Source organism: Callithrix jacchus, chromosome 19 (assembly GCF_049354715.1).
Source record: "Callithrix jacchus isolate 240 chromosome 19, calJac240_pri, whole genome shotgun sequence".
NCBI lineage: Eukaryota > Metazoa > Chordata > Mammalia > Primates > Cebidae > Callithrix > Callithrix jacchus.
In genome coordinates, this window is record NC_133520.1 from 37,838,675 (window position 1) to 37,862,449 (window position 23,775).

Here is a 23,775-nt window from a genome sequence, read left to right on the forward strand (position 1 = left end):
CAGAAGGAGTGATTACCTGGCCCAGTTATGAACGTGCAAGATTGGATTAAATCCATTATTTTGGTTTTTGATGTACTAGTATTCCAGATTTGAAAAAGAAATTTATAGTGAATAGGAGTCAGAGGAGAGTAGCAGATAGAACATAACCGATGATTTGAAAGTTTTAGCCACATTCTCTTCTCTTTTAATAATTGTAGCTCATGTAGGATGATACTCCCTAAACCAATATCTAATATCCAAAACCCTTCAAAATCTGAATCTTTTTAATGCTGCCATGAGATTGTTATGCTTTTCCTTCCTGATGGTTCAGTGTACACAAACTTTCTCCCATACACAAAATTGTTTTAAAATATTGCATAAAATTGCCTTCAGGCTATTTGTATAAGGTATACAGAACATAAATTAATTTTTTCTGTACATTTGGATTCTATTCCAAAAATATCTCATCATATACATGCAGATATTCTAAAGTCTGAAAAACATCTGAAATCTGCAACATATCTAGGCCCAAGAATGTTGGATAAGGAATCCTCAACCTGTGTTAAGGAATGCTTTATAGTGGTCACGTGCCCTTCTAAGACATTTACGGATATTATTTAAATGTTTTATTAAACTTCAAATATACAAAAAGTTTATTTTAAAAAATGTTAGATATGCATTTTGTAAAATGCTTTAAAATGTTCCCAGTGCTTCTGAAAAACAGTTTAACTCTTTCTGATTATATAACCTTTCAGGCCCATTTTGTACGTAATCATTATTCCAGTATTGTGCTTCACAAATGGTTTTTATATGTATGTTTTAATTTCTCATAATAAGATTCATGAAGCTGTTCCCTGAGATCTACTTTGTTAATTCAGCATTCTATTTTGGAGACTCTTCACTGCTGCTTCCTGTAGCTATGGTTATAAATTCCATTGTCGGCCGGGCGCGGTTGCTAACGCCTGTAATCCCAGCACTTTGGGAGGCCGAGGCGGGTGGATCACAAGGTCAAGAGATCGAGACCATCCTGGTCAACATGGTGAAACCCATCTCTACTAAAAATACAAAAATTAGCTGGACATGGTGACACGTGCCTGCAATCCCAGCTACTCAGGAGCTGAGGCAGGAGAATTGCCTGAACCCAGGAGGCGGAGGTTGCGGTGAGCCGAGATCGCGCCATTGCACTCCAGCCTGGGTAACAAGAGCGAAACTCCATCTCAAAAAAATAAAATAAAAATAAAAATAAATAAAATTAATTCCATTGTCGGTGCACATGCAGGTTGCATTTTTATATTACAAATAAAGTTGCTAGGCTCATTATTGCTAATGTGAGAGATGCGTTGTTTTGTTTCCTGGTCATTCCTATTACAAGAGTAAAGTCAGTTCAGCAACCCCAGTGGGTTACACAGTGGGTCACATGTGCTGTCTGACACATAATACTTAATCCTTTTTTGATCAAATTCTGGCCACTCAGTGTCTCTTTTCCATCATCTGACTCGGTGACTTCTCAATTTTTGAACATCGTTTTAATGGTTTCTCTGTTGCTATTGCTCTGGGCACGCGCACAGTACCACAGTGTGATGAAGTCTGACACTCCACTTCCAGGTGTGATAAGGTTAATACGTCAAAAGACGCTTTAAAAACTAAATATATGCACCATCTTTTATAAAATGGTAGAGTTACAAAACAAACAATGTAGATTAGATCACTAAAAATGGAAGCATGATATTACAATTAAGGAGAAAAATACTTGGTAGGCAGTGTCTAATCCAGAGTTTAAAATGCTGTACCTCATTATAGGAATACTTTTCAGATGTCAATAGAGATTCTAAAACAATTAAAAATAAGATGTCATAATTTCAGATCCATTCTGACAACGCTTCTTCTTATATTCCTCCTGGTACAATGCTGCATCTCAAAATGTTCTGTTTTGTTTGGCAGTGAATAGTCCTGCATAATTTGGAGTTGCAAAAATATTTCAGCACAGATCCGTTTTTATAAGACTACATATGAATACCTCTCTTGGAATCCCAGTTTTATCATTACCGCATTTTCAGATTGTTTATATCCTGGATAACTTACACTGAGCTTCGGAATTGGGTCTCATATTCCTAGTGCCTGAAAGTAAAAGCAATCTGTCATATATGTATATATGAGACCCAATTCTGAAGAAATTAAATATTTAATTTTCTCTTAAAAAAGTAACACATTATTTCTCTTTATAGAACTTTATTGAATAAATGTTCACATGGATCTTAATATTGAAGATACACGGCAATCTAGTGCTCAATGTTTTCAATTTTATGACATAAATGGTTACAAATTGCGATATACATTGCCACATTCTCTGTGACAAGACAAACTCAATGAAGACAATTTTAGTACATGGTTATGAAGGGAATTTTGAAGCAATGAAGGGAGGTAAAAAATACCAAACAAAATAAGTGTGTCTTTATACACGTTCTGCCTGAACTAATGTAACTGAGAAAACTCAGAGGGATTTGTAGATTTACATTTGTCATTCAATTTTGTTTTAATGCCTCATCATCCAGTGGAGTTTAAAACGTGGTAGACATGTCTAAATGATTGAGCAGAATTATTTAACATTTTATGCCAATTTAGTGACTGGGAAGGAATGACTCTCGAATGTAAAGAAGACTTGGCCAACGTAAAAAGCACGACTGGTGCACGCTAACTTGACGAGACAGCTTTGTTCTTGGAGTGCTATTGCAGACAGAATTAAAGAACAATTACGGTGGAGCTTTGAGGTAACACAGTTTTGTTTGGATAAATTAATGTATTATAACAGTTAACAAGTTCAAGGTAACAGAAAGCTATGGTATGATGTTCAGAACAGGTGGTTCCATAAGGTAAATGGAGATGAGTTATTTTCTTAAAGTGAATTCAGCTCATAAGCACTGGAAATGACGGAGGCAACATAGTCTTTCCCGCTTATTGACTTTAGAAGCCCGCCTCCTCCTGAGGACAACGCAAGGGAACCTTGTGGTAGGAAACCCCGAAATGAAGATTCCAGAGACGCCCATTTCTCATACTCAAGACATTGACTAAAGCAGGATCTGAGCTACCAATCATCAGGTTTATCCAACTTCTTGATAACTATTTCTTTTAAAACCAGAATGGAGTAAAGCTGAAGCTTGTTTCTCTCTTCAGGCTGATTGACAAAAAAGATTGTTTTTCTTTTATTAGAGATTGCAATTCTAATCTCATGAAAGTCACATAAGGAGATTTCTTCTGTATCTTCCCAGCCCTGAAGACACATTTTTTGGTATTCCCAGGTCACGGTTGTTCTTGAATTAAAATTTAACACTACTTTTGAGTATTTTTTCTTTCTTACCCACAATATTATTCATAATTTATATAAACAAATAAAACTCAAAAAGATACACTTTACAATCTCCCTATATAAAAAACTGTATTTCAACCCATGAGGCCAAATTCCAGTTTCCATCTCCTCTGCAGATTTCTTCTAACTCTCTTGCTGTTCCTGGATTATTCAGCTTTCCTTGCTCTTGTTGTTTTTAGTCTCTTCATAAAAATGTGATACATGGATAAATGAGAAAAAGTGCATTTTCGTCTAATCAGTCTGCTCACCAGGCTTCTCTTTCTGCCTATGACATCCATTTTTACCGTCTGGAATAATCTCCCTTCACATATTGGCTTTGCTCATACATTTATAATTATCTCATACAATAAAATCTAAATACCACAACATACGAGAAACCTAACTCTAAAGTTAAAAACCCTATGTTCTCAAAATCATATGCACATTTCTATTTTTTCTGTGTATGTCCTATTTATTGCATTTCATTTTGTGGAATTCAGGTATGAATAACCCTTTCCTGTGATCTGGTCTCTAACTGTTTCAGAGACTTTGCCAAATGCCACTGGAAGTGTGAGGTTTCCCTTGACTACTCAAAGCCGAACACACTAGTGCAATTCTAACACCCTTCTTTAACTCACTTTTCTCAAAGCATTTATTATCTTATAACATAACGTGGTTTCTATGTCATCAGCTGATCGCAGGCTCTGTGACCTGTATGGACAGGGGCTTTCATTGTTTTGACATCCGTGGTAGCCACAGTGCGCCACACATAGCCAGGCTTCGTAAGTGTTGTTTGAAAGGTTATATTTCATGCTTTTCTGATTTTCTGTTTTTCTTTGCATTAATTCTCTAGAGGAGATATTGAGTGTTTTAGTTTCCTAGGAATGCCAATACAGGGTATCGCAAACTGGTTACCTAAAACAACAGAAATGTAGTGTCTCACAGTTCTGAAGGCTAGAAAACTGAAATCAAGATGTCAGCAGGGTCGGCTACTTATGAGGGCTCTAAGAGGATGAATCTGTCCCGTTTCTCGGTCCTGGGTTCTTATGATAACTAACAGGTTTGGCATTTCTGGGTCTGTAGATGCATCACCCCAATCCCTGCCTCCCCTGCTACCTGGCCTCCCCAATCCCTGCCTCCCCCATTACATGGCCTCCCCAATCCCTGCCTCCCCCGTTACCTGGCCTCCCCAATCCCTGCCTCCCCCGTTACCTGGCCTCCCCAATCCCTGCCTCCCCCGTTACCTGGCCTCCCCAATCCCTGCCTCCCCCGTTACCTGGCCTCCCCAATCCCTGCCTCCCCTGTTACCTGGCCTCCCCAATCCCTGCCTCCCCCATTACATGGCCTCCCCAATCCCTGCCTCCCCCATTAAATGGCATCCCCAATCCCTGCCTCCCCCATTACCTGGCCTCCCCAATCCCTGCCTCCCCCGTTACCTGGCCTCCCAATCCCTGCCTCCCCCATTACATGGCATCCCCAATCCCTGCCTCCCCCTTTACCTGGCATCCCCAGTGTCTCCGTCTTCACATGGGCATGCTTTTATCAGAATTTGAGTCATATTGAATTAGAGAAACCCACTCTAGCATAATCAAATGTTTTTTTAATTTAAAAATGTGCTGGCAAAGTTTAAAAATTAAAACAAATGCCAATTTTATCCGTCAAAAATAATTTCTGTTAAATATGAAAAGTAGTTTTTATCATAGCAAATGTTGCCCTATCTACATCAAGTCAAAAATTTAGATTTTTTGGGATTTTAAAACAAGATAATAATATGTCCGTAAGTGTTTCATTCCACTCTGTAATATACACTGGAAGTGTTTATGCTCAGTTTTGGAAGCAGAATCTATGCGTCGTGGGTACAGTTGTTAAATTGATTCCATTTATACTTGTAAATGCTGATTCTTCACAAATGAATTCAATTTTATTAATTCAATCAATTAAATTTTATAATACAGAACAGTGAATTTAATGACACACCTTTTGCCAGTCAGTATTCACTGGTTGAGACAGAAGGAGTTTTACAAAGATTTACTGTACTTTTACTCCCACTCAAGACCTTCTTTTTTTTTTTTTGAGATGGAGTCTTACTCTGTGGCCCAGGCTGGAATGCAGTGGTGCGATCTTCGCTCACTGAAACCTCCACCTCCCAGGTTCAAGCGATTCTCCTGCCTCAGCCTTCTGAGTAGCTGGGACTGCAGGGGTGTGCCATTACGATGGGATAATTTTTTGTATTTTTAGTAGAGGCCGGGTTTTACCGTGTTAGGATGGTCTTGATCTCCTGACCTCATGACCTGCCTGCCTTGGCCTCCCAAAGATCTTCTTTAATCAAAATATATAGCAAACATTTCAATAATCATGATAACAAATAGCAGTACGATTTATATTTTATCAGCAACATTACACCTTATGTGACACTGGTAAATATAAAGCAACCAGGAAAGAAGGACTTATTTGTGATCTACTTAGAGAGGTGTGAAAGTTGAAGTTGAAATGGAAACATTTTATGATATGAATCAATAATGATTTTGCACATTTTATGACTTTACACATAATATTCAGAAAAAATAATTTTAACATGCAATTATGTAAATTGCAAAATCTACAAGAAACATTTGAAAACACTGTTGATATTGATGAATTTAAAGTTACTTTTCGATTTATATGTTAAATTATTGAATTTGATGTTAGTGATACCGAGTTGAAAGAAGTTATATTGTTTACTCAATTTAGTGATGAAAAATCTTTTGGGTATATTTGGGACATTGTGCATATATGAATCTAAGTTTTCTTTTTTGTGTGTGTGAATCCAAGTTTTCCATTAAATTTTATTAAATTTAAATGCAGACCAAGTATTTTTGAAAAACAAATTAGTGTCTGAATTATGAGCTGAAAATGTAAAATAAATGCTTTATTTTAAAGACTTTATGGGTAAAATGCAAACTATATTATTATTAATTTTTAAGGTTGATCACCTGCTGAAACAATGTTTTGGATATATTAGTTTGATTATTATTAAAATTAATTTGATTTTCAGTGTTGAAGTTTGGCCCGTAATCCAGTAGATGGCGGTAAAAGTAACGCCTGTAGAGAGGCTCTTACTTCCCCACTTGGCTGTTTATTTCCTGGCATTCGCAGGCCAGCAGGACACTCCTGAGCCTTGGAGGAGGCCCCTTCAATTACGCGCACCTTGCCTGCATTTCTTCTGATACATGTTCCGGGCTACAGCCCTCCTTCAGGCAGAGGCCACAGCAGGGAGTCTACCTTCCAGCACATACAAAAGTTAACTCAAGACTTAAATGTAAGAAAATCCTAGAAGAAAACTTAGCAAATGCCATTCTTGACATCAGCCTTGGCAAATAATTTTCGGCTAAATTCCCAAAAACATTTGCAACAAAAATTTGACAATTTCGATCTAATTAAATAAGAGCTTCTTCACAGCAAAAGAAATTGTCAGCAGAGTAAACAGACAGTCTACAGAATGGGAGAAGATATTAGCAAACTGTGCCTCCAACAAAGGTCTAACATTCAGATTGTATAAAAAATTTAAGTCAACAAGCAAAACACAAACAACCCCATTAAAAAAAAGTGGGCAAAGCACATGACCAGACATTTCTCAAAAGAAGGCCATACAAGCATCCACAAACATATGAAAAAATGGTCATCATCATTCAGTATCAGAGAAATGCAAATCAAAACCTCAGTGAGGGACCATCTCATACCAGTCCTCGGAATGGCAATAAAGTCAAATGATAGCAAACACTGGTGAAGCTGTGGAGAAAAGGAACACTCACACACTGTTGGTGAGAACGTAAATTATAGTTCAGCCTCTGTGGAAAGCAGTTGGAGAGTTCTCAAAGAATTTAAAACAGGGCGACTATTTGACCCCAGAATGCTATTACTGAGTATGCATCCAAAAGAAAATAAATCATTCCACCAAAAAGACATAATTGTACTCATATGTTTATTGCAGTGCTATTCACAATAGCAAAGAATCAACCTAAGTGCCAGATCGGTGCTGGATGGGATAAACAAAATGTATTACATGCACCATGGAGTACTATGTAGCCATAAAAAGAACAAAATCATGTCCTTTCCAGCCACATGGATGCAACTGGAGGCCATCGTTCAGTAAATTAATGCAGTAACCAAAACCAAACACTGCATACTCTCACTTATAAGTGGGATCTAAACTTTGGGTACTCAAGGATGTAAAGATGGGATTTTAGACTGTATGGACTACCAGATGGGGAAGGAGTGTGGTTTGCAAAGCTACCTATTGGATACTTTGTCCACCACCTGGGTGACGGGATCTATACCCCAAACCTCAGCATGATGCCATATACCCATGTAACAAACGTGCACAAGTACCCCCTGTATGTAAAAGATGAAATCATTTAAAATAGTAATTTAACATTTCGTTTTAAATTTAAAAAGTGTGGTCACTAGTATTTTTTAAATTACCTAGGTGGCATGTTATATTTCTTTTGAAGTATGTTTATCTAGGAGACTAAGAGATGGTGGTTTCCATTGTATTTCTGTTAATTTATTATTACTTTAACCTATTCAAAACCCACATAATTTCTGAAACTCCAGTAAGTAGAAGTTCCTATGTTAGGCTCAGTATCTTTTCTATGGCAAATTAAGATGGTCTTATGCACCTACTGTTGATTTGGTAAATGGGCTCTTTTCTGTCGCTTTCAGGAAAGAATATCAAAAACAACTCACATTCATAAGGATCAGCCATCTTGTACCTGTGATCCCTAGGTCCATGCTTATCCACTTGTCCTCTGTCATAATATAAGTGAAAGAAATCCAAGCTACCTGGACATGCCACAGGAAAAAAAATAACATACTCAATTTAGATGATGATATGCTAATTGGACTGAGTGAATAGAAATAGCTAGCACATTGTAAACATTGTAATACATTTGTTATCCCATGGTGGAAGATATGCCTTACCAATATCAGCAGTCTTCCACAAAAATAAAGATTGTAGAAAGTGGCATGCCACCCAAGGTTTCATGGGATATCCAAAGTAAAGGAAAGATTACTGCATCTTGCCCTCTCATCAAAAGACAGATACATGATAGATAGATGATAGATAGATAGATAGATAGATAGATAGATAGATAGATAGATGATAGCTAACAGTTGGTATACCTTTTTGGGTTTTGAAGGCAGCATATTCCATGCCTGGTAAATTATTTTTATCTATATAGTGGGTTACACAAAAAGATACTGACTTTGATTAACTTGATTAAGAGAAAGAGGATTCACTGCAATGCAGGATGCAGTGTCAGCAACTCTGAAACTTGGACCATGCGATTGTTAGAATCTACAGCATTATAGATATTGTTATCGGGAAATGATGTTGTGTGGCATTTATTGTATGTTCCCATGGGATAATTTCAAATAAAGTCACAAAAATTCGGGAGTAAAATCATGCTAACCACATTAAAAACTTTAGACCTTTTCGTTTTTAATTTTTGCTTTTCGTGAGTACATAGTAGGTGTATATATTTATGAGGTATGTGAGATGTTCTGATGCATGCAATGCATAATAATCGCACCAGATAAACGGAGTTTCCATCATCTCAAGCATTTGTCCTTTATGATTCAAATAATCCAATTATACTTTTAGTTATGTTTAAAGGCACTGTTATCGTTGGCTATAGTCACCCTGTTGTGCTATTAAATACTAAGATATGGCCGGGGGAGGTGGCTCAAGCCTGTAATCCCAGCACTTTGGGAGGCCGAGGCAGGTGGATCACGAGGTCAAGAGATCGAGACCATCCTGGTCAACATGGTGAAACCCTGTCTCTACTAAAAATACAAAAAATTAGCTGGGCATGGTGGCGTGTGCCTGTAGTCCCAGCTACTCGGGAGGCTGAGGCAGGAGAATTGCCTGAACCCAGGAGGCAGAGGTTGCGGTGAGCTGAGATCGCGCCATTGCACTCCAGCCTGGGTAACAAGAGCAAAACTCCGTCTCAAAAATAAATAAATAAATAAATAAATAAATAAAAATACTAAGATGTTAATGCTTTCCAACTATATTTTGTACCCATTAACCATCCCCACTTATTCTCCCTGATCCCCACCCCCACTACCCTTCTCAGCCTCTGGTAACCATCCTTCTACTCTCTATCTCCATGAACTCAATTGTTTTTTTAACTCCCACCAATAAGGGAGACTGTTTGAAGTCTGTCTCTCTGCACCTGGCCTATTTCATTTTATATAATAACCTCCAGTTCAGTCCATGTTGTTTCAAATGACAGGATCTCATTACTTTTTATGGCTGGATAATACTTCATTGTATGTACCACATTTTCTTCAAATGACAGGATCTCATTATTTTTATGGCTGGATAATACTTCATTGTGTGTACCACATTTTCTTCAAATGACAGGATCTCATTATTTTTCATGGCTGGATAATACTTCATTGTGTGTACCATATTTTCTTTACCATTCGTCTGTTGGTAGACAGCTGGCTTGCAAATCTTAGTTATTGTGAACCCTGCTGCAATAAACATGGAGTGCAGAAATGTCTTCAGTATACTGATTCCCTTTCTTGTGGGTGTCTGCCCAACAGTAGAAGTACTGGATCATATGGTAACTATTTTCAGTTTTTTGAGGAACCTCCGAACTGTACTTTATAGTGGTTGTATTCCTTTACATTCCTACCAATAGTGTAGGAGAGTTCCCTTTTCTCCACATTCTGGCATAATTTGTTACTGCTTGTCTTTTATATAAAAGCTCTTTTAGCTGGGGCGAGATGATATCTCACTGTAGTTTTAATGCACATTTCTCCTGTGATTAACATGTTGAGCAACTTTTCATATACCTGTTTGTCATTTGTATGTCTCCTTTTGAGCAATGTCCATTTAAATCTTTGGCCTACTTATAAATTGGATTAATATTTTTTTTCCTGTAGAGTTGTTTGAGTTCCTTATATATTCTGGTTATTAATCCCTTGTCAGATGAGCAGTTTGCAAGTTATTTTTTCTTTCACTCTGTGGTTTGTCTCTTTGCTTTATTGTTTCCTATGCTATGCAGAAGCTTTTTAAATTGATGTGACTTCATTTGTCCGTTTTTGCTCGGTTGCCTGTGCTTGTGAGGCATTGTTCTAGAAAGTTTTGCCCAGGCCAATGTCCCTGAGTTTCCCCAATGTGTTCTTTCAGTAGTTTTATAGTTTGAGGTCTTAGATTTAGGTTTTTAATCCCTTTTCATTTAATTTTTATGTATAACCAGAGAGAACAGCCTAGTTTCAGCCTTCTGGATAAGTTTTTTTGTTTGGTTGTTTTTTTGAGACAGATTCTGACTCTGTCACATCGGCTGAAATGCAGTATTTCATTTTCTGTTCTTGTGTCAGTTTGCTGAGAATGATAATCTCCAGGTTCATCCATGTCCCTACAAACGACACGAACTCATCATTTTTGATGGCTGCATAATATTCCATGGTGTATATGTGCCACATTTTCCCTGTCCAGTCTATCATCGATGGGCATTTGGGTTGGTTCCAGGTCTTTGCTATTGTAAACAGTGCTGCAATGAACATTCGTGTGCATGTGTCCTTATAAAAGAACGATTTATAGTCCTTTGGATATATACCCAGTAATGGGATTGCTGGGTCAAATGGAATTTCTATTTCTAGGTCCTTGAGGAATCGCCACACTGTCTTCCACAATGGTTGAACTAATTTACACTCCCACCAACAGTGTCAAAGTGTTCCTATTTCTCCACATCCTCTCCAGCATCTGTTGTCTCCAGATTTTTTAATGATCACAATTCTAACTGTTGAGATGGTATCTCAATGTAGTTTTGATTTGCATTTCTCTAATGACCAGTGATGATGAGCATTTTTTCATATGTTTGTTGGCTTCATATATGTCTTCTTTTGTAAAGTGTCTGTTCATATCCTTTGCCCACTTTCGAATGAGCTTGTTTGTTCTTTTTCTTGTAAATCTGTTTTAGTTATTTGTAAATTCTGAATATCAGCCCTTTGTCAGATGGGTAGACTGCAAAAATTTTTTCCCATTCTGTTGGTTGCTGATTCACTCTAATGACTGTTTATTTTGCTGTGCAGAAGCTGTGGAGTTTGATTAGGTCCCATTTGTCTATTTTCGCTTTTGTTGCCAGTGCTTTTGGTGTTTTGGTCATGAAGTCCTTGCCTACGCCTATGTCCTGAATGGTTTTGCCTAGATTTTCTTCTAGGGTTTTTATGGTGTTAGGTTTTATGTTTAAGTCTTTAATCCATCTGGAGTTAATTTTAGTGTAAGGTGTCAGGAAGGGGTCCAGTTTCTGCTTTCTGCACATAGCTAGCCAGTTTCCCAACACCATTTACTAAACAGGGAATCCTTTCCCCATTGCTTGTTTTTGTCAGGTTTGTCAAAGATCGGATGGTTGTAGATATGTTGTGTTGCCTCTGAGGCCTCTGTTCTGTTCCACAAATAGGAAAGGGGGAAGCCAAATTGTCTCTATTTGCAGACGACATGATTGTATATCTAGAAGACCCCACCGTCTCAGCCCAAAATCTCCTGAAAAGGATAAGCAACTTCAGCAAAGTCTCAGGATACAAAATCAATGTGCAAAAATCACATGCATTCCTATACACCAATAACAGACTTAAAAAGAGTCAAATCAAGAACGAACTGCCATTCACAATTGCTACAAAGACAATAAAATACCTAGGAATACAACTAACAAGGAACGTAAAGGACCTCTTCAAGGAGAACTACAAACCACTGCTCAACAAAATAAAAAAAGACACAAACAGATGGAGAAACATTCCATGTTCATGGTTAGGAAGAATCAATATCGTGAAAATGGCCATACTGCGCAAAGTAATTTACAGATTCAATGCTATCCCCATCAAGCTACCAATGACCTTCTTCACAGAACTGGAAAAAAAAAAACTTAAACTTCATATGTAGCCAAAAGAGAGCCTGTATAGCCAAGTCAATTCCAAGCAAAAAGAACACACTGGGAGGCATCACACTATCGAACTTCAAACTATACTACAAGGCTGCAGTAATCAGAACAGCATGGTACTGAATAAAATATTCTATAAATATCTGTTAGATCCATTGTCTATAGTGTAGAGTAAGTCCAAAGTTTTTTCCGTGTGGAAAAATCTGACCAGTGCTGAAGGTTGGGTATTGGATTCTCCAGCTATTATTATATTGAGGTCTATCTCTTTTGCTTCACTAATATTTGTTTTGTGTCCCTGGATGCTCCAGGGTTTGGTGCATGTGTGTTTACAGTTGTTATATCCTCTTGCTGAACTGACCCCTTTATCATTCTATAATGACATTATTTGTTTCTTCTCCTGGTTTTTATCTTGAAGTTTATCTTGTTTGGGTTAAGTATAGTTATTCCTGTTTTTGCTTGTTTGTTTCTCTTAGCATAGAATATCTTTTCCCATCCTTTTGCTTTCAGTTTCTGTGTATCTTTATAGGTGAAGTGTGTTTCTTGTCGGCAACAGATCATGAGTCTTGTTTTGTTGTTGTTGTTGTTCATTCAGCCACTCTGTGTCTTTTGGTTGGAGACTTTAGTCCATTTATGCCTAATATTATTATTGATAATTAAGGACTCACTCTTGCTATTTTATTATTGTTTCCTGGTTATTTTGTGATCTTCTTTTCCTTTTTTCCTGTCTTCCTTTTAGGTGATTTTCTCTGGTGGCATGTTTTAATTTTTTTTTTTTTTTTTGCTTTTTTTGTGTGTTTCTGTTGTATGTTTTTACATTTCAAATTATTGTGAGTCTTGCAAGTAATAGCTTATCTCCCATTATTTAAAACTCATGACCAACTTAACCCTGATTTCATAATCAAGGAAGCAGCAAGCAAAAAGGAAACTTGCAAAAGAAAGCCTCTACACCTTAACTTCATATCTTAACTTTTTGTTGTTTTGATTTATATCTTATTGTACTGTCTATGTCTTGAAAAGTTGTAGTTTTCATTTCTGATTGGTTCATCTTTTCATCTTTCTACTTAAAATATGAATAGTTTACACACCACAATTACAGTATTATAATAGTCTGTGTTTTTCTGAATACTTAGTATTACCAGAGAATTTTGGACCTTCAGATGTTTCCTTACTGCTCATTAATACCTTTTTTTCATGTTGAAGAACTCTCTAGCATTTCTTGTAAAACAGTCTGGTGTTGATGAAATCCCTCAGCTTTTTTTTTTTTAGGAAAGTCTTTATTTATAAGGAATTAATACAGAGAAGGGAAGGAAGTTAATAAAGTACGTTTTATTAAGTAAGCTACAAGAGAGGGCAACTGCAACCTACTCCTGTGGCTCGTTTCTGAGAAAGTAAATAAAACACACACTCTTCAGAATCATTCTTGCCGGTGACAGAGGAGACAGAATTTGACCTTCACCGGGGGTTGTTTGGGGGGTTCTCGATGGATGATCTTTATTTTATGGCACTTCTAGCCTGTGTACACATCGACAGAGTGACCCTCTATGGAGACTGAAGGGATGTGGCTGCTGCCCAGAGTGCCAGCTGGAAATTCAAGTATAGTTAAAAGCCTCAATTGGCATACCAACCAACTGCAACAGGGGGAGCTTTTTCATGTGGGTGTCTTCATTCAAATAAGTCAATTATAAAAAAGACGTGAGATGATTGAGAAATGTGTTTACAGATGTCATTGTAGATGACATTGTGGAAATACTGTTAATTGTATTTGTATGATAAGGTATTCTGGTTACATATAAAGGAAGAAACTATCAATTCAAGATTATGCATAAGAAAGAAGTGAGAAGATGTCTAAACTTTGCTTTAAAATAATCCACGTGTGGCCAGGTGCAGTGGCTCACACCTGTAATACCAGCACTTTGGGAGGCTGAGGCAGATGAATCATGAGGTCAGGAGTTTGAGACCAGCCTGACCAACATGGTGAGACATGTCTTTACTAAAAATACAAAAATTAGCCCAATGTGGTGGTGCACACCTATAATCCCAATTACTCAGGAGGCTGAGGCAGGAGAATTGCTTGAATCCAAGAGGCAGAGGTAGCAGTGAGCTGAGATTGCACCACTGCACTGAACAACAGAGTGAGATTCTGTCTCAAAGAAAAAAAAATCCACAAACATTAAATGTATGTGGATTTGCTGGGTGAATAAACATGAAAAAAGGTTTGTTGGATCCATGGTACTTCATTAATTTTTTTTCTTTGATGTGGTGTTCTATTTGAAAATTTTTAATTTTTTTCAAAGAAATATGGGTATTTCAGCAAAAGAAAAAAAAAAGAGAGGCACAGGGAGGAAGGGAGGAAGAAAGGAAGCAGAAAGAGGTACCCTCCCTGTGGTGCTTTCTTGCACATTTTGTTTTTCACTGTGGCTGTTGAATGGAGATGTCCCAAGGAAGGGCAGACACCCTGTCTTCCTAGGTCCCTGAAGTAGCACTAAGCAGCAGCGCATGTCCACACTTCCAATATTGGTGCAAAAACAAGAAGTAAACATTTGAATGTAAGACATTAGACATTGCTGTTACTACTTGTTATTACAATTAATCTACCCAAAATAATACAACCTTTTGAACAAAAGTAAATCTACCTAATTTTAATAGAATTCTTGAGAAAATATTATTCACAGGAAGAAATATTAAATTTAATTCCTACTGAACAATGTACAACAGTCAACCTCAAATGGATTAAAAACACATATTGAAAACAAAGCAAATGTTTGTTATAAATTGGGGGCAAATATTCATGAGTAGACATCAATTTCTTAAGCAAGTCATATAAAGTAATAACTAAAATGACATCGTTGACAAATTTGACCACATTAAAAATTTAAAACTTCATTCACTGATACATACCTTGAATAGATGGACGTTCTGGTCATACACTAAAATGAAACAGTATACTAAATAAATATATCCCTATAATAATATTAATTGATTCAGTTTCATGTATATATAATGTGACAAATAAGAAAAAAGGCATAAACATTTATATCACAGAAAAAAGAGACATATATGGTCAGCAAACTTCTGAAATAACTGTCAAGAATGATATTCTTTCCCCATTCCAGCAGAAAAAATGGAAAATTCAAACAATATCAAACAGTTTACCATTGCTGATTAGAATGAAAACTGGGAGCATCACTTTGGAAAAGAAATCACCACTATGTTTACCTTGGACTTTTACATTCCATGGAGTTCCAGTCTTCTATTTCTCTCTATAGACCCCAAGGAACCTCTTCAGGTATACTACGAGTCACAAAAAGAAAAGTTCAAACTGTCTGTTTTTATGGCAGATATATAAAATTCCTGTGTCTAAATAATATGATAAATAATTGTTCTTGTATTCAAAAAACAGAATATTTTACAATATGTTTGAGTAATAAAAAAATTGGATGAATCTTAATAATACCGTAAAGTAAGCTCAAGAAGATTACTTTCTGCACAATAGCTTTTCTAAAATTTTATGAATCATTTAACAATCAAAACAAAAGATGTTTACTATCCGCATTTCGATAAGAAACAGCTAAATGAACGTGAGAATGAGAGGCTGTGCAACACTGGGTTTAGGATGGTGGAAATGCTGGCAGTAGAAGTAGAGAAACGGAGTAAGTAAGGGGAGCCCACATGCAGTATGTAAATTGCTGTTAAGTTCTTAGATTTTATGTTGGGTGACAGGTTCAACTGCACTTGTTAGATAATCAAAATTCAGCTACCACTTAAAGGATATTTAAAGAGTCCTCTGTAAGACAAAAGACTTAGATACCTATTTTAGTATGACTACAAATAGAATTGTGACATGATAAACTGAGTTACTTAGTGTTTGAAATGCAAGTTTCAAAATAAACAAAAAATTTTTGTTATGTTTGGTTTTGTATGGAGATGGCTTCCTCCTAGCGTGTGAGCCTTCCTGTGGCCACAACTATACAAAGCTGAACTTCCCCATAGATTTAGGCAGAAAGTACATAGAAGGAACACGGGGTGTTTAAAAAAACGAAAACGCCTGTGGTTTTTTTTTTTTAAACACAGAGTGTTTTAAAAAAGCTCCATAAGCAACTACATTGAGGACTGGATAAAAACAAACAAAAATAATGACGTTTTAAAAGGGTCTTTTGCAAATATCACAGATTCTCACTCATATGTGGGAACTAAAAAAGCTGATCTCAGGAGGTAGAAAGTAGAATGATAGATACCAGAGACTGGGCAGAGTGTGTGTAGGAGGAGGAGAAGAGAAGTGGATTAGTGTGGGTACAAGCACACAGCTAAATAGAATGAGTAAGTTCTAATGTTCAGTATCAGAGTACACTGATTATGCTTAAAAACAATGCGGTGAGCCGAGATCGTGCCATTGCACTCCAGTCTGGGTAACAACAGCGAAACTCCATCTCAAAAAAAAAAAACAAAAAACCAAAAAACAAACAAACAACAACAACCACAAAAAACAAATGCATTATACATTTCAAAATAGCTAGAAGAGAGAACTTGCAATATTCTCAAACCCTGGAAACGATAAACACTAAAGGCGACAGACATCCCAAATATCCTGACTTTATCAGTATACACTCCATGCAGGTAACAGGACATCCTATGTATCCCACAAGTATGTACAAATATTTTTATCCATAAAAAATAACACAAGATAAAAATATGTACATTGATCACTGTGTATATTTCCTTCAGGGAGGCATCTAAGGCAGTGGTTATGAAGAATCAATGCGGCCACTTGAGTTTCTGAGTCTTTGGATCATCATCCTCGTGACTTAAACTAATCTACAATGTCTTAGCACTCTAATCCGTATCATTGAAGTAACATACTACAGCAATAACTGGAGATGAAAAGGACCTCAGAAAAAAACGGTTTACTACCTCTCACTCCTTTTGTACAAATACAATAGATATGAATAAAGTTATTGTCTAAAAGGTTGTCTAATGGATCAGCATTTATAATATTCTTAAATGCTTGTACACTAAAATATTAAGAAGCAAAGAAATGCTAGAAATGATAGCATCTCAACAGTTTTCTAGGTTTCAGAAGTTGCCACACAATCACTCCCAACCATTATTGGGTATGTTGGACTTAACTATAATACCATATATATATATATATTCTAAAATGTTTATGGAAGATTCTCGATCCTTCAATTAACAAAGTTAGTACATAGAAGTTGAAGGGCACTTCCGCTGCCCTTAAAGCATTGATAAGGTCTACAAAACTTTAATTATCTTTTTTTCCTTTACAACAATGGATATGGGGTTGATCGCTAACAAAGACAGCAAGCCACTAATCACAGGCAACTGTGTCTCTGCTCCAAGCACAAGAAAGAAAGGGCTTAATTGGAAGAAAGCTGTGCGGGGCTCATTAAATCAGGCTTCTGGGATTGTGACATAAAAACTTTTAAGAGTTTGGCAAAGTTGAACACCACAGAGCCTTATTAAATAGGCTCTCATTAGCAAGAGTTAAAACTTTATTTTATTCCCTTGGAACTTGTAGCTAATTGCAGGCATTCTGTTAGATGAATTGGGGGATATTCTCAGAGATTAATGAGAACACTTTATGAGAAAACCCAAAGGACACAAAGTTGTGTGGTTGCCATGGTGACGCTTGGCAGGAAATGAGTCTCATAACGGTAATCTTTCTATCTCTATGCATTTGAATATTCTAGTACTTCATATAAGTTTCCTTTTATGTGCAGCCTCACTTCATCGACGTTTTATCTATGTTGTAGCATGAACCAGAATTTTATCCTTTTTAAGGCTATATAATGTTCCACTGAATGTATACACACTTTGTTCCTCCCTTCATCCATAGGAATATTTAGGTTGTTTTTTTATCCTTTGGCTATTGCCAATAATGATGCTATAAACATAGGTACTCAAATATCTGTTTAAATTCAAGCTTTCAATTGTTTTGTGCATATGCCAAGAAGTGGAATTGCTGGATCACATGATAATTCTTTCACTTTTTAAAGGATGTATCATACTGATTTCCATAGTGGCTGCAGAAGCAATGCACAGAAGTTCCAATTTCTGTACATCTTCCCCAACACTTTGTTTCTGTTTTTGTTTATTTATTTTAGTGATAACTATTTAACAGGTATAAAGTGGTATCTCACTGAGGTTTTGACTTGCATTTACCTAATGATTAGTGACATAGAACTTTTTTCACGTGCTTATTGATCACATGCTTATCATTTTAAAGAAATGTCTATTCAAGTTATTTGCCTATTTTTCAAATGGGTTGTCTATTTTCTGGCTAATTCATTGTAAGTTTTAAAAACTATATTGTAGATTTAATTTATCAGCTAAGTACTTTGCAACTACTTTTCCCATTATGAGAGAGCTGACTTTTTAACTTTTTTGAAAGTGTCCTTTGATGTCCAAAATGTTAATTTTGATGAAGTAAATTTTATGTCTCTTCTTGTAATACCCATACTTCTGGTTTTTACATACAAAAAATTATTGCCAAATACAATGTCATGATTTTTCCCTTTGTTTTCTTCTAAGAGTTTTGTCATTTTAGTTCTTATATTAAAGTTTTTTATCTATTTGGATTAATCTTTACATGGTGTAAGGTAAAGGCCTGACTTCACTGTTTTCCATGTGGATATACAGTTTCTCATCACCGTTAGTTGAATAGACTGCTCCTTTTTACCATATAAAACACAACTAATTTTTGCATGTTCATTTTTTTTTTCCTTTTACTGAATTCATTTCCTGGCTCTAACAGTTTTATTAGTGGAGTCTTCTAGGTTTTCTATATAGAAGACCATGTCAACTCCAAAAAGAAATAATTTTTTTTTTCTTTTCAGATTTATATTTAACTAAATTTGAGAAGTCTTCAGCCATTATTTTTTTAAATTACTTTTGACTTTTTTAGCGTCCTTCTACTCTTTTTTTGAGGCTCTGATGACATGGATGTGAGGTCTTTTGTTTTAGTTCCACAAACTCCTGAGTCTCTGTTCATTTGTTTTTTCAGTTTACTTTTTCTCTTTCTTTCACTGATTAATGAAAGAAAAAAATACCTATTGTGCTACCTTCTTTTCTATATTATTACCTTTATAATATACCAATATATTCTATATTCAATGTGACTCTGTTCTATATTATTACCATTTAGCAGTTTGGCCCAGCTGGTAATTTATTTTTTAAGTTTTGGGTGATGTATCTTGCAGTTCTAAAATATCCATTTCATTCTTTTTTTCACTCTTTTATTTCTTTATTGGGATGCTTTATTTCTTTGTTGAGCCTTCTTATTTATTTATTTCATCTGTGTTTAAAGTTAATCACTTTTTCGTTTTTCACAATATCTCTATTAAAGTCCTTGTCAGAGAAATTGAACACCTATGTTTTCACTATCGACCTCTGTTAGTCATGATTTTCATATAGCCATTTTCTCACTTATTTGTATAAGAAGCTATATTCAGTTGTATTCTGGGCGATCGCGCTTTTAACTTTGGATCTTATTTAAACCTTCCATTTTACTCAATCTTCTCTGACACCTTACTGTTGGAGGAAGAGGGTTGTCACGTTGTTTCAGCCTGGCGGGAATGCAATTCAAGTTTTCCACACCGTCTCATTTGACACCTTGTGGCAGAGACGCCTCACCACTGCTCCCAGATGGTTTCCACTCACACTTCTAGAGCTGGCCTCGTTATCAACCAGGGGGTAATGATGCATGTGCATGAGTAATGGACACTGATATGTATTATTTAGTGTAATTTCTCATATCATGATATCAAAGTTTTGTTAAACAACATGAGGTGGGATATGTTCCTTCCTACTCTATGTTATTAAATTGTTGTTTAATATCAGTAGTGTTATTTTTCCCTTAAATAATTGATTGAGTATACTGAAACCATATGGACAAAGATTTTTTTCTTTTTCTGAGACGGATTTTTTTCTCTTTTTTCGCTCTTGTTGCCCAGTCTGGAGTGGTGCAGTGGTGCCATCTCAGCTCATTGCAACCTCCATCTCCCAGATTCAAGCAATTCTCCTGCCTCAGCCTCCCGAGTAGCTGGGATTACAGGCATGTATCACCACGCCTGGCTAATTTTTTATTTTTAGTAGAGATGGGGTTTCTCCATGTTGGTCAGGCCGGTCTTGAACTCCCGATCTTAGGTGATCCACCCACCTCAGCCTCCCAAAGTGCTGGGATTACATGCATGAGCCACTGTGCCCAGCTGGACCAAGATTTTTTGTTACTAAATGTGTTAATAAATTACATGATTATTATCATTATTTTTTGTTTGTTTGTTTTAGGCTTTTTGCTGTAATTTTTTTCTTTTACCCTTCTTTTGATCTAGAAGTTTTCAACCTAATTGAAAAAAAAAAACCCTCAAATGAAATAGAAAAAGTAAACAAGTATGGAAAAGTGGCAGAACATGGAGTACAGTTCAAAACAAAACATATTGCATTTATTTCTACAACTATATATAAAACGTTTAAAATAAACATTTTGATTAAACCAAATAACAACATGCATAAAAATAAATGTATGAAAATCTATGCAAGATGTTTATTTTTGATTTGATAAAAATTTTCTTAGAAATATTTTAGAAAAATTAATATGTAGATAAATAACACGCTTTGACTAAAATATGATACACTTAAGAAAACACAAATCTCGGTTGATCTATGGACTATATAAATATTAAATCTATAAAGCTCTAAAAAATAAGATGCCATATTTTAATTCTTGGAGTATCTAATTTTTTTGTATAGGGAATGCATACACATAAGGAAAGCCCACTAATTGTATAAAACAAAATTATATATTGGACTTTATAAAAATTGAAATCTCTGCTCTGCAAAATATGCCATTAAAATAATAAACAGTCTAACCAAAAAGCAGGAAAAAATATTTGTAGTACAGATATTTGACAAAATACTTTCATCCAGAATAAATAAATAATTTAAAATTGAATGAAATAAACAAAAGCAAAAATATTTTGGCCAAAGATATGAAGATACTCTTCTTAAAATACCTTATATCAATGGCCAGGAAGCATCTAAAAAGGCACTGAACTTCATTATTCTCTAGGTAACGGTATATTTTAAAATGACATAAAGATACCACCACAAGAAGGGTTAAAAATTAAAATATTCAAATGCCAAACACTAGCGATGATGGAGATTAGTACCATCTCTCACACATTGGTGGTGGAGAGGTAAAATGTGATTTAAAAAAATAAAGAAAGAAGAAGTCAGATTAATTTTCTTCATCAACAATATGAAAATCTAGAAAAACCAAAGACAGCTAAAAGGCTCCTGGAACTGTTAAACAACTTCAGCAAAGATTTAAAATACAAAATAAATATACAAAAATCAATAGCACTTTTATACACCAGTAACATTCAAGCTGAGAACAGGTACAGAAAAACAAATAATGCATGTTCTCACTTACAAGTGCAAGCTAAACATTGAGTACACAAGGACACAAGCACGGGAACAAAGGACACAGAAGACTACTAACAAGATTGAGGAGAGGGAGATGTGGGGTGAAAACTTACCTGTTGGGTGCTATGCTCACTACCCGGGTGAAAGAATTGTATCCCAAACCTCAGCATCATGCGATATACCATGTAACAAACCTGCACATGTACCCCTTGAATCTAAAACAAAAGTTGAAGTTACAAATAAAAATAAAAATTTTAGAAGACATAGAAGAAAATCTTCAGGACTTGGGAGTCGGCAAATAACTCTTCCGCACAACAGCAAAGACATGATCCATTAAGAAAAAATGTGTAAGTAGGACTTAATGAAAATTAAAACCTTTTGTTCTATAAAAGGCAGGTTAGGAGAAAATATTCACCAGTTACATCTTCGTTAATGGACTTGATAGAGAATATACAAATAATTATAAATTTAACAGTAAATAAAAACTAAATGCAATCAGACTATTAGCAAAAGAGTTAAATGGACAACTCACAAAGGAAATATACGTATGTCAATATATGCAAATCACAAATAAGACAAAGGGCTATTCTCTAGAATGTATCAAGAACACTAAAAGTCAACAGTGAAAGTAAATGATAGAAGACATTAAGAGACATTTCATCAAATAGGATAAACACCTAAATAAGCAAAACAAGAAAAACACTAAAGTGGTTTCCAATATATTTTCATAAAGAATATTAAATCTGTGATAAGATAAACTACATACCTATCAGAATAAAAGTATTGATTATACCAGGTGCTAAGGAACATGCAATACTTACTGCAATCTCAGTTTAAAAATTACAGCAGTTTTGTGTCTGAAATTACAAGCAGATTCTAAAATGTCTACAGGAACGCAAAGAATCAAAAACAGAAAAACTTGAAAATAGAAAGAAAGAAAAAGAACAAAATGGGATGATTATTCTACCTAATATCAAAGCATTTTATAAGGCTACAGAAATCAATCTGATGTGGTATTCGTTCAGGAATAGAAATATAGATAAAGCGTAAAAATAACCAGTCTATTAATTGTCCCACATGGATACATAATTAGTAATACTGAATATGCCACTGAGGCCTTTCCAATAAATGCTGCTGGGTCAGTTTGTAATGATCATAAAACATATTTGCAAAAACTAATTTGAAAAGATTTTTAACGTTAACATAGTAGACCATGTTTATGACTTAGATTATGCCAAGATTTCTTAAAGAAGACCAAAAGAAAAACCATGAAATAAAAGCTTGATGAATTTATCTTTATACAATTAAAACTTTCTGCTCATGAAACATCTCCATTAAGAATAAAAATTCAAGCCACACATTGGAAGATATTGGGCAAAATATTGATATCCAACATGCATTTTTTTTTTTTTTGAGACAAGGATTTGCTCTTGTTGCCCACACAGGAGTGCAATGGTGAAATCTCAGCTCACTGCAGTTTCCACCTTCTGGGTTCAAGCGATTCTCTTTCCTCAGCCTCTAGCCTTCCGAGTAACTGGGATTACAGGCATGCCCCACCACACCTGACTAATTTTGTATTTTCAGTAAAGACGTGGTTTCTCCATGTTGGTCAGGCTGGTCTTGAACTCCTGACCTTAGGTAATCTGCCTGCCTCGGCTTCCCATAGTGCTGGGATCACAGGTGTGAGCCACTGGGCCCAGCCAGGAATTCTTAACAAATCAGCAAGAAGAGTCAGTCAGTTCTCCTTCTCCACCAATATCTTAGAATAATGATTTCTTTTGTGAAGGTATTGACTTGGAAGAGACAAAGGAAGATATAAAGAGTATCACATAATCTTTGTTATAGTTACACAGATGCATACATATGTAGACAAATTATTAAGCTGTACAATTGAGATTTGCATTAACTGTGTTAAATTCATCTGTAGTAATGTATACAAATTGCACCTTGAAGATGAATGAATTCTTTATTTTTCATTGTATTAGGTATTTGTTTTAATTTTTTTATTATACTTTCAGTTCTGGGTTATATGTGCAGACCCCGCTGGTTTGTTACATAGATATACATGTGCCATGGTGGTTTGCT

The 23,775-nt window shown here is 35.7% G+C and overlaps 1 long non-coding RNA gene across 1 annotated transcript in view; it reads left to right on the forward strand.

Moving 5' to 3' along the window:
* Positions 1 to 17,186, forward strand: part of LOC118149495 (uncharacterized) — a 43,617-nt gene extending 26,431 nt beyond the window's left edge. Inside the window, exon 4 of the long non-coding RNA XR_013529635.1 lies at positions 16,975 to 17,186. This is a non-coding gene — a long non-coding RNA (uncharacterized LOC118149495). The remainder of the gene's footprint in view (positions 1 to 16,974) is intronic.
* Positions 17,187 to 23,775: the final 6,589 nt, after the last annotated feature.